This window comes from Anser brachyrhynchus, assembly GCF_964034855.1.
Source record: "Anser brachyrhynchus genome assembly, chromosome: 1".
Taxonomy (NCBI): Eukaryota; Metazoa; Chordata; class Aves; order Anseriformes; family Anatidae; genus Anser; species Anser brachyrhynchus.
This window is the reverse complement of record NC_137694.1, coordinates 165,235,758-165,247,778: the sequence shown is the minus strand read 5'-3', so window position 1 is coordinate 165,247,778 and position 12,021 is coordinate 165,235,758. Positions and strand designations below refer to the sequence as shown.

General features: G+C 39.5%; 1 protein-coding gene and 1 long non-coding RNA gene across 2 annotated transcripts in view; one reads left to right on the top strand and one right to left on the bottom strand.

The window, feature by feature from the left end:
* LOC308187799 (uncharacterized protein) overlaps positions 1-12,021 on the bottom strand; it is a 58,014-nt gene that overhangs the window by 22,282 nt on the left and 23,711 nt on the right. The gene's annotated exons all lie outside the window — the stretch shown is intronic.
* LOC308187802 overlaps positions 9,049-12,021 on the top strand; it is a 28,686-nt gene continuing 25,713 nt past the window's right edge. The window contains exon 1 of the long non-coding RNA XR_013944927.1: positions 9,049-10,325. This is a non-coding gene — a long non-coding RNA (uncharacterized lncRNA). The remainder of the gene's footprint in view (positions 10,326-12,021) is intronic.

Here is a 12,021-nt window from a genome sequence, read left to right as displayed (position 1 = left end):
CTGACACACTTCCCCCCCCCCCCCATTTTTCTTACCACTTAGAGGAAAAAAATAAAATAAAATAAAATAAATAAAATAAAATAAAATAAAATAAAATAAAATAAAATAAAATAAAATAAAAATGTTTCTGGCTTCTTGATAAAAGGATTTTTTTTTTCAAGTCCTTCTGATATCATTTTGAAAACTTGTCTTTCAGATTTCAGGAGAGGTTCCAGTTCATCTAAAGTGAGCATGCAACTGAGGGTTTAAGCTGTCTGTTAGAGCAGGCAGTGTACTCCAAAAGGTAAGTGATAAAGTTTCTATATAGAAACTTCTATATGATGTCCAGATTGAGAACCTATCTGCTGCAGCATTAAGTGCCCAAATTAAGTAACTAAACCTCAGCATCTAAAACCTTCTTTAAGTTTTCAAATCTATCCACTCCTTTCTGTTGACGATGTCCTTACAATGTCAATATTCATGGAACTGCTTCATCAGCTACCTAAAGTAGAGAAACAAATCAGGTGTCCTGGTTAAAGTCACCATGTATTTCTAACCTGGAAATTCCAACATCTTTGAAGATTGGATTTTAATATATATTCTATATTGCACATATATATACATATAAATGTTTTCTAAAATGCTGCAAGCCAACATTTGCAAATGATCATGTGAGTTTGGACCATACTATCTTTTTCTATGCACAATTTGAAACACTTTAAAGGGGTTGAACTTCCCAAGGGTAGATTTTCACTTCTGTATTCAGATCTTTACAGTTTCTCACGCTTAATATCATAGCGTTGACACACACTGAAAACAGACGCCCAAATATTTGTCTTGTCTTGTACTGCCTTATGTCTCTTTTAACATGATCATCTTAACAAATAGCCCATATTTTATTAAACTAAAAGTAAAATTTTATTTCTGTGTATGTCATAGGGAACCAATGAATTCACCATAAGCTATTACATGGACAGAATCGGGCATATTCACTGTATGTCACAAAACACACATTGTTATGGGTCCTCTTAATTCAAGTGAAAAGATTTCATACTTTTGGGGTAGGACAAATTAAATTCCCTCATGCTATCATTATAAAAGCCTGAGTGGGAACAGGAGAATCTCACAAGCACCATGAAGTTTCAGAGCTTACAGAAAATTTTTTATCTTCCTAGGCACCTAAAAAATATTTTCATATGTTTTAACTGATTTAAACTCAGTCTTCCTGAGAACATCTTTTAACAAAATTCATTAGTAAAACCTTTATAGTGTTGAGCAACCTCCCTCCTCCCATTTCTTTACAAAGAAGATAAAGCATAGTTAGACGTTTCAATGTTTCCTCTGTTGTTTTTTTTTTTGTTTGTTTGTTTTTCAGTCAAGCCATGCGTGCTTTCAAATTTTCTGCTATTAATAAAAATCACTATTATAGGATCGAATGCTGCTATAACTATGAAATTTAAGCTTTTGTGTGATGAAAATCAGCAAAATCAGCAAAAAACAATTCATAGCATATTCAGCTGACAAGATAATGGTGCAGAGTTTTGGATGAGGAATCAGTAATATCATTTTAACTTATTTATTTATTTTTACTTACTTACTTTTAAACGACATTTTCTAAAAATACTGTAATTAAGAATGTCTCCTGAAAGGTCTGTACATATCAGCATGGAGTCTTTTTGTAATTCTCAATATAGTTTTGTTGAAATACAGACCTTTTTGCTAGCCCACTTTCTTACACTAGTATATAAAAAAAACAACAACAAAAGAACGTTTTACTGTCTATTTAATTCCCCCTTGCACAGATTATGCACAGATTATGCTTTTTTTTTTTTTTTTTTCTTCCCAGGGAAAGAATTTGCAATGTAATTGTGGTAAAGTTTTGCTTCGTATTCAGAAAAAAAAAAAAAAAATCTGTTCTGTAGCAGAAACAGGACATTCCAAGGTGTCCTGCCCTTCAAGTGTTTGTAAAGAGGCTGGTTCCTAGACACAAGTAGGCAGGAAGCAAAAATAGGTAGATTTGCATAACATTAATTTATAAGAGTTGACTGTACTTCAAATAAAGTTTTTCCTGCCATCTAGATTAGATTCTTCAGTAGCCAATCTAAATGTCTAATTGAAGAGTAGCTCTCTGAAGAGTCTGTAACTGTCGCTTGGCTTCATCCTTCTCTGTTTGTTCCTAAGGTTTCTTTCCTCTCTTGTTTTCCTTCTGACACAACAATGCACTCTATTTTGGGGTTGCTAGTCATGATTCCAGGAATGGGAATCCAACTCTTGAGTACAACAGGCTTTACATAGTAACTTCTTGGCAGAAATTCAGAAATGCTTTGACCAAAGAGAAGGAAAAAAGGACCCAGAATAAGGGTAACTTGAAATGAAAGACACTCACAAAAAAGTGTTCGGAAAAGAAAGAAAGAAAGAAAGAAAAAGAAAGAAAGAAAGAAAGAAAAAGAAAAAGAAAGAAAGAAAGAAAGAAAGAAAGAAAGAAAGAAAGAAAGAAAGAAAGAAAGAAAGAAAGAAAAGAAAAAATACCTTTAGAACATGAAAGACTGAAGAATTGAGATAAATTGTGATATTTGTTTTTCATGCCAAATTGAAAGCTTTTTGCTACTCTATCACCAAGTATCATGAATACTAAGATACTTCTCTTCAAAATGTGTATGTGTATATGGGAACATTCTAAGCTGAAGCTTGCCAAACATCAAGTCCTTCTGTTTGCTCTCTTTTTAAAATTAACTCTTGATGGAGGAATGGTTCCATTCAGCAGGGAAAGAGTTTAAGGTTTCCTGAAGTCTGGTGAATTAGCATAAGAATACTCCTGGAAATGATGATCTGTCTAAAAAGATTATTCTGCTAACAAACAAATGGTTCACTGTTTGAGAGTACCTGCCAGCTTCTCTGGCCTCCCCCATTACCTCTATTCCCTCTAACACTGGAGAGACTTCTTTGGAGGCAGAGACATAAAGGAAGATTTGGGATTTTGGCACCTGAATGTGTCTCTTTCTATATATTTTATATTTTTTTATATTTTTTCTATATTCTCCACAAATTCCTTTCCCTTCTTTCTATTTTTTCTCCCTATGTTTTGCCCCACTAATCATCTCCTCTTCTTGAAATGCCTACCCCAGCTAGCAGGATGTGGCCACCTAATATGGTGCTTCTCTCACGCCTTGTAAGACTTCAAAAAGTAGGCACTCTTTTCAATTTTGTCTTATAATCACCCTTATTGGTCTCTAAAAATAAATCTATTTTCTCCCTTCCACCTTCACTGTGCCTCCTTCCATCCGTAAATTAGTTGAGAGAGAAAGAATAGGAATGCACAGGTAACAACAAAAGACACTTTTCTGAAGAAATGACACACCCAGTTATTGCCAAGGTGAACTGTCCCTCTTCTTCCAACATACATGTATCTGTTGCTAAACACAACAAAATAGCTATCATATTTTAAAAAGTCTTGTTCAAGCTATTTATTAAAGTATACTGTATATTTATGACTCCTTAACCAGAAAACCATACCCTAATGGATATATTTCAAGTTCCTGACCCAAAACCCTTAATTAACTGTAAATCCAACATTCTCATTCTTCTTCAGAGAAGTATTATGTTAGCAGATTTGGAAGTTAGTTCTGAAGAGGACTGTTTTTATAGTACCACAGATCCTGAGGGGGGGGAAGTCATTTTCTATTCCAAGAAAACATCCACCACCAGCACCAGTGAAAAGCAAAGCTCTGATTTTGTGTGTGTGTGTGTGTTTTAAAGCAGCCCTAATGACTAGTTTTCATTCCAAAATCACAGAGCACCCCTTTCACCTGATGATTTTTGTTTGGTCTTCAGCATACTTCTTTTCCTGCTTCATCATTCATCAGCTATTAGGTCATTAATTTTAAATGGGAGACTCTCAGTTACCAACAGAGAATTTCATAGTAAATCAAAACTTCTCCAGCTGATAAGTTAATTTGTCAGTAAGGCAGCTCGGCAGTCCTTTTGTTTTGTACGGAATTTTCCAGACAGTCCTCAGCTGACACCACAGAAATGAGGATTAACATTTACTATGGGCCTTCAGTCTTGAGGGAGGTCCTAAAAGAAAACACAGATGACATATTTTCCTCTGTGTCCCTAAGGTCTCTATACCTACAACTATCTCTGTTCTACTGTCTGATGGAATATGTTTGATCATACTGCCAATGTATGGATGCATGCCAAAGAAATGTGTATGGCCATTAAGGAACACTTGTTCTCTGGCTGAAAGGGCCCCTTTACACATGTCTGTCCTGAAAAACTTGCACAAAAGCTTAATCTTTTAGATATGACAGCTAACGAACTCATTATAATCCATATGGGGGAGGGAGCAAGCGGGATACACCACGGAAGACCAACAAACTCAGATGCCCACTAAATCTTCACATCAAAACAGCAAACAGAAAAAAGCTTTGGAGCTAGTGAAATGAGCTTTTTATCAAACTAGGCATAGATAGTTGTGCTGGGGAAACTAGCAACACAACACAGCATCTGGGATGTGGAGCTTCTGTTAAAAGCCATGTGGAGACCTGTGAAGCTCAGCAAATTGAAACATGCTGAATTAGCATGAACTTCACTGACTGAAGAAATCTTACCAGCCAGATCATCTCCCCTGTTGTGACCAAGTTTTGCCCTAAGCAAACTGTAAGGTGAAGGAAAGGGAGTGGAGTAAGCATGTGCTTCCTTTGGTAATCCTCTAACAGCATACAGACTGTGCCAGTTAGATTAGTCTGGCTTTGGTCTAAATTAGTCTGGGCCTGACCTGAGAAATCACGAACATGCTTTCTCATTCCTTCTATGATAAACAGAGCTTTGGTACAGCAAGGTGCTTCACATAGCACACATGTTCCATAAACGTTGTTTTTTGTTTGTTTGTTTGTTTGTGTGTTTGTTTTGAAGTGATCTTCACCTCTCACACCAGTGTGTGTGTATGGGCAAGTGAAATAACGGCAAGTCACTTTCCCATTTGTGACATTACATTATGACAGCTGTCCAGTGTAGCTTTCTCCAGTGTTGCTCTAATGGCCTTAAAACTAACCCTTGCTCTAATTCATGTTGATTTGCATGCGGAAGGGACTAGTAGAACTTGCCAGGAGGAAGAATGGATGGAGACAGAACTTTGGATAGCTTCTGCATGTTTGCTTTTTCACTCTGAACTTCTAAGGAAAAGGAAAAGCAGGGTATGTGCCTGTGCATTTATTCCTGGGAAAGGCCACTGGTGATGGCAGGCCACAATGTGTATGGAAGACCAGCAGTGACTATTCTGCAAACAAATATCTCCTTCCTCTGCTGCTCCCTCACTGATGCTCTCCTTCTATGTCCTTTTGACCACAGCATTACCACAGCTGTCTTTTTTTCTTTCTCTATTTCATACTGGAAACACAATTCAGTTCCCATTTCCAGGTAATGTTTGAGGCTGTCGCTTTCATTCTGTGGAAGTGAGGGAACTGACCTCCATTCTGAGCACCCTGGCCCTTACTTCTTCTTGGCCCTGGACTATCAGGATGACAGTTCAGGCAGCTGTAATTAATATTACAGAGTCATGCAAGAGAGGAGACCTATGGTAGTGGAATTATTGCTGATATTGCAAAATATTCTGACTGCTTTTAGCCACAGGGCCTGATTCTGTTAGCAAGCCGCATGCAGACCTCCCATTAGCTCTCTGGGTGTTCCACAAGCAGGCAGACGGGGACTATCAGCCCCTCTCAGAAGTATCTAGCAGATCTGCATAGGCCTATGAATGACGCATACCAACATGTGATTCTCCACATGTAATGCAAATTCAGCCTTACTGCTGAAGTGTTGCAGTAGATGGAGAAACAGGCTTCTCAGATCCTTTCCCAGATTTTATGATTCAGTGTAGTTAACTAGAAATGGAAAAGCCAGTCAAGTCACTGGTAGCTGCTCATATGGAATTTTGATGCATCTGTAAAGGGGAAAGAAGTCAGCTTGTAGCACACTTTCTGCTATCAAAGTCATGCTGGGCAGTAAAGCTAGTTGCATTTCTATGTGTTCAAACAAAAAAGCTTGAAAGCAGTTCTGTCTAGCTATGTGAATATATGCATAGAGCTTGTGTATATGACTACTACAGTAAAGTTAAAATATCTGTCAAAAGAAAAAAAAATAGGAGAAATAAATATGTCAGTACTATCTCATGGGGAATTTTCCCTCCAGTTTGTAAGCAGTAATATCCTCCATTCATTTGTCCTTTAAGACATTTTCAAATAAACGGTTTCTTGATCATAAAACAAACCACGATGCACACACACACACAAACCCTATCAATTCAAGACACTCCATTGCACATGCTGCATCTCAGGGGAAAGGATGAGACAATAAACAGCACAACAGATGTTATTCATGTTGCTTAATGCACTGTTGGAAGGCTCTCAGACACTATAGTTCTGAGCATGGCAAAACAGCCTATAGACATAGAGATGGATCGCTAATGATGTATCTTATTTAGGAGAATAATATAAAAATGAAATTAATTACTTATACATTCACAGACACAGCATTAAGATATGTAATGATCATAAATTCTTTCTACCTCCGCCTTTACAATAAGATGTTAATGTGATGTTTCAAGAAAATGGTAATTAGTAAAGATTTCAGATTATTTGAAATTTTTGAAATAAAACATCTATGCAAAATAACAACCTTGGTAAAGTCTTATAAGGAATATCTGGAACTGCGCTAGCTTTGAACCACGGAGTTTCAAGGGAATTTTTTTATTACAGCTTTGGCTCCAGTGCACTCACACCATGTGGTTTTTTGCTTTGAGTTTTAGGTTTGAATGGACCAAGTACTTCAAAGCAAGACTCTAAATCAGGAAAATGCACTGAGTTTCATATGCTTTCCACTCAAAACCATACCTTGGCCCAGATCCCCTCACAACTGAGCCCAGCCTTGCTTGAAACTTGGCCCACTTTGTTGAAAACATTTACAAATCCCATCAAAACTGGCCTGAGTTCCAAGTTTGTAATAAAATCCAAACCCAAGAGTTCTGCTTGGCTTCAAATGTCTCTCTGTTCTACTAATTTCCACTTGTTTCCGTTAAAAATCAAAAACAAAAAAAAAAGTATTTTTTGCTGATTTCTGCCTGTTACACTGGTGAATCTGTAATTACGCCATAAAATCATCCAAGTTACTTCAGATTTGCACCAGGGTAAGTGCAAGCAGGTTCAGTAGAGGTCTTATTAAGACAAAGGTGGGAAGCTGGATGTATTCCAAGGCCAAAACTCACAAACACAATGCATGTCTTTCTGTTAACAAAATGCAATTACACCCCTTAGGTTTCCACATATAAGCAACTCTTTCTGTGTTCAAATGTGTCTCTCAAAGCACCTCAGCGACGTGCGGTGCCAAAGGGCAACGTGCACCCTACCAAGCCTGGTCTGTACTAGCTCCACTGCTCTGCTTCCTCCTGCCAAAACCAGCCTCAACTACTGGGTAAGCATGCTAAGGGATTGCCATCTGCTTTCATCTCTGTCAGCTCCAGACAAACAAGACTCAAACCAATGATGTTGACTAAGAGAACAGATGAAGAACGTGCACTTGGGGACACAAGACTGGATGGGGAGCACAGGAGCCTGGATTTAGAGTGGCTTAAGGTGCTGTGAAGCCAACCCTGGTCTTGCAGAAACAGGATGGTGTGAACTCTAAAACCTCTGCATTCACCAGTCTGTTATCTCACCGTATATCACAGATTTGCCCATGCATAAGCTATGCCACGACATTAAGAATCGCTTCACAACACATCTGTAACCTGACCTGCCACCATGTCTTAGTGAAAGGAAAACCCTTAGCTGAGGAAAGCCCTTCAAAATCAAAAAAGCCTGCAGCTATCAGATACAGAGAATCCAGTCACCATAGCAGACAACAGGTGTATCCCAAGGACAGATCTTAGTATGAACAAGAGAGACGATACTGCAACACCCACATAGGGATTGTATGATTGCAAAGTGATTTTTGTTTAGAAGCGTGGAGATATTTCTAGAAACCATTTCCAAATGGTTTAGAAATTAATTCTATTTTAAGTCAGATCACAGAATCATAGAATCATTTAGGTTGGAAAAGATCTCCAAGATCATCTGGTCCAAAATGCAGAGGCAGACAGATTTTTGGTCTGGGCACCCGTAGACCGACTGTCCCCTTTGCACTCCCATCATCACAAATGGTGATAGGACAAGGAGTAATGGATTTAAACTAAAAGAAGATAGATTTAGATTAGATATAAGCAAGAAATTCTTGACCATGAGGGTGGTGAGGCACTGGAATGATTTGCCCAGAGAAGCTGTGAATGCCCCATCCCTGACAGTGTTCAAGGCCAGGCTGGATGGGGCTTTGAGCAACCTGGTCTGGTGGGAGGTGTCCCCGCCCATGGCAGGGAGCTTGGAACTAGGTGGTGTTTAGGGTTCCTTCCAACCCAAACCATTCTGTGATTCTGTGACCCTATGAATCCTCAAGGTGAAAGCTCACCCTGACCCTGTTACATTGCAAACGGGCTGGACTCACACAGTCCTGCCTCTCAACACCAGTCCTGTCGGCTCTGCATTTGGGTCTCTCCTGTTCTGTGGAGTGGAAAGGGAGCTAGCTGAGTTCCTATGAGATTATAAAACCAAGTTGAGGTGGGTTGTGTTTTCATCCTTATTAAGCAAACGAGGTTTCCTCTGTCTGTCTCACACCCTTCTCCACCTTACCCTTCATTACCCCCAGATTATAAATGTGCAGTTAAATAGCATGCAGCTCTGAAAAGTGCCCGCTGCCCACAACAGAAACCCTTCCCCATGCTGAAGCACTCTTAAGTGCCTCCGGCATTGCTCCCGCACTTTTCTTTTGCTCAGTGCAGGTCCGGCCGCAGTCCCAAGCAGCTTCAAGCGTCCCCCCGTTCCTCTCCCGACACTTTTCGCAGGAGAAATTTGAGGCCCTGTGGAACGGCTACCTGAGGCCACAAACCACGGAGAGATGCAGTCGGGAAAATAAATGAAAAGCCATGAGAAGGCAGCAAGCACCCCCCACGTCCCCGCAACCCCCCCCCCTCCCCCAGGCCCACCAGAAGCGGCAGGAGCGGGAGCCCACTGCCGGGCCACAGGGCTGTTTGATTGCCTAAGCCTGGTGGTCAGACAATAGGACCAGAAAGAATGGCTGCTTCCTTCCTTCCTGTCGAGTGTTCTGCCTGAGTGAGCAAATTCAATAGCACTTCGCTTCGCAGCAACACCAGGCTCTCGCACAGGCGAAAATCAACAAAGAGCCATTCTCGGGCATTTCCAACTGCACCTAAGCCAAGGCACTGAGCTGTGGAGCCATCCGGCGCGGGGAGGGGGGCGGCGTAGACGTCGCTCGAGGGTGTGCGGCCAGGCACAGTAAACATCCACATTATTGTTTATGGCAAAGAACCATTTATTTGATTGAATTTTAGTTTTTAATCTTTATTTTCTTATTTTTTATTTTATTTATTTATTTTATTTTTATTTTTTAATCAAATCCGATTTGGTTCAGCATCCCACCCCAGACCCTGCCGTTCATTGTGTTGCGTGTGTTGGTTTTGTTTTTGCTTTGTTTTGTTTTTTTTTTTAAGTGCTGCTGAATTCGCTGTTTTAAAGTCTTCCATACAGGCTGGCCGAAGGGTGCTATAAGGTATTCAGGCGTAACTAAACTCGGGAAGGTGACACAAGGGTTGCTGTGTGCAAAACCTAAGCCTGGCGCTTTCTTCCAATTCCAGTAGTCACACATTTGAATCACAGGCCAACAGTGAAAATCAAATAGGTGTCAGTCAGGGAAAACAGCCATGAAAAGCAGGTAAGCAGATGACAAAGACTGTTCTTGAGTGGGTGAAAACTGAAACATTGTTCCCTGTAAGTTCCCTATAAATAAGGTAAGATAATGATAATAGATTGTGGGTTTTATTCATGTCAAGCTCTCTCCTGCCTTCCAGTTCAGCACTCTGCCAGACGGAGAGGGAACATTGTGTCGCCAAAAAGACAAGGACCTGGGATGCGTATGCCCAGAGCTGCCAACCAGAAGTCATGCTTTTTGTAAGCACTGAGCTTCTAGATCTTTAGGACCCCAGAACAAGGTTCAGTGCATGCAATTTTCCGTGCGTGAAAATAGAGTGCACTCAGTTCCCCTGCTGCCTCTTCAGCATAATTTGTACACTGCTGTGCAGAGTAACAGTTGGTCCCTGTGGGATTCCAGTGCATACGCAGCAACGCATCTCCTCTTGTACAGGCATGGCATAAGAGGTGGCTGTACCAAGGGATGTATTCTTGGGAACATCTGGGTTTTGTTGATTCAGCATGTGTGAGAAGAGGAAGGGGAAAGTGCAGAAGGTATCTCAGAAAAGAAAAGCTTACACGGGATCTTTGGAGTGATCTCTCCCTCTTTCTCTCTCCTAGAACGATAGATTTTTTTTGCTTCTTGTCTTTGAAATGAGCAAAATAAGATTTTGTACTTGCCTGCTGCATCTGTTTTCTCAAGCAAAGACCTGTTTGTTTTTCCCATTGTGTCTGAACCATATTTGAAACAGACCACTGAGCCAAGTTACATCAAGGCTGTTTCTTTTCTTTTCTACTTCTGAACTATGACAGATTATCCTAACCCATCTGCAGGCATGATTAAAAATATGAAAATCATTTTTACTTTTCTTTTGAACTTCCTTTGATATAGTATTTGCTGTCAGATAATCTATAGAGTTTTAACATCTGGTAATGTAAAATAGTATGTTATTGCAGCTGAAGAAAGAGCTATTTAGATATTTTTATAGCAAGTTTTTTGTGGCATCCAATACTGCAATTGTGGCTTTAGTTTACAATAAACTTGTGGTGGTACAGTTATAACTAAATTATTCATTTTTATGCATCAGAACACAGTTTACAACCCAGGAAAAAAAAATCTCGGCACAGAAGATCTTTATTAATATATACATACTGCTTACATGCTTACAATAAGTGACAATCAAATGTCATCACCTAATCTTAGGAAACTAGCTCAGACAACTTTCTATTAAGCAATAACCTGTAAACAACAAAACACTATCTATTTCAGTCATTGCACAGTGAAGGCTAGATTACTGTAGCTGAAAGATTTTTGTCTTTCTCCAAGATGTCTCAAAAGCAACATGTAGAGGAAAATTAACAATCAAAGAAGGGCATCTGTATGGGTTTTCATCTTTTAGAATTGAGTATCAATGAAAATTCATACAGTTTCTACATACAGCTGATGTAGTTGTATCCATTAATGTTTACATTCTGATTCCCTACAGGAAGGTAACAGCCACTAACTTAACATGAGGCCCAGCCCTGGTTCAGTTTGCTTTGGTTTGCCTTGGTTGTATTAACTAGTACAGGAAGCTCATGATACCTTGCAGTTGGTTTACTTCTAGCAAAAGTACTAACCTAAGAGGATGTGGTATGCATCCCAATTAATTTTTATCCAAATTCAGGCAAAACTTCCCTAAGGAAGCACTATGTTATTACTTGTCCTGTGGAAAAAAGGAAAAAACAAAAAATGCAATGAAAGGTAAAGAAACTCATTTACACTGAAGGTCACCACCTCCAGTCTGTACTCTGATTGTCCCAGATTTGATATTTGTAAGAATTTTGTTTACACTGTTCCTTATTTGATATTCTCTGGACATGACATGTACCTTCCCTACTCACTTCAGCCAGAAGTGTGCATCATCATAAGGAGATTTCCAGCCTCAATTTTCATGTTCAGGTATGTCACATTAACTCTGAAGGCAAAACCAAACAAATGAATCCTGACATCTGGGAAGGTGGTTGTTAAACATCAATAGCTCAGCCCCCTTCCTTTTAGCACCTTCTGTTCTTTGAAAATGGTCTGGTGCCTCTTTTTATTTTATAATCTCCACTGTAGTCAGGCTAGAGAGAGGTCAGATGAGTCAGATGCTGGTTAAATCAACAGAACTGAGATAATTTTTGACACTTATATAACCTCGCACTTTCATTTTAGTAGTTTGCTCATACCTCAAGCAGTATCCACTACAACTTCCCATAGAGTTCTCAG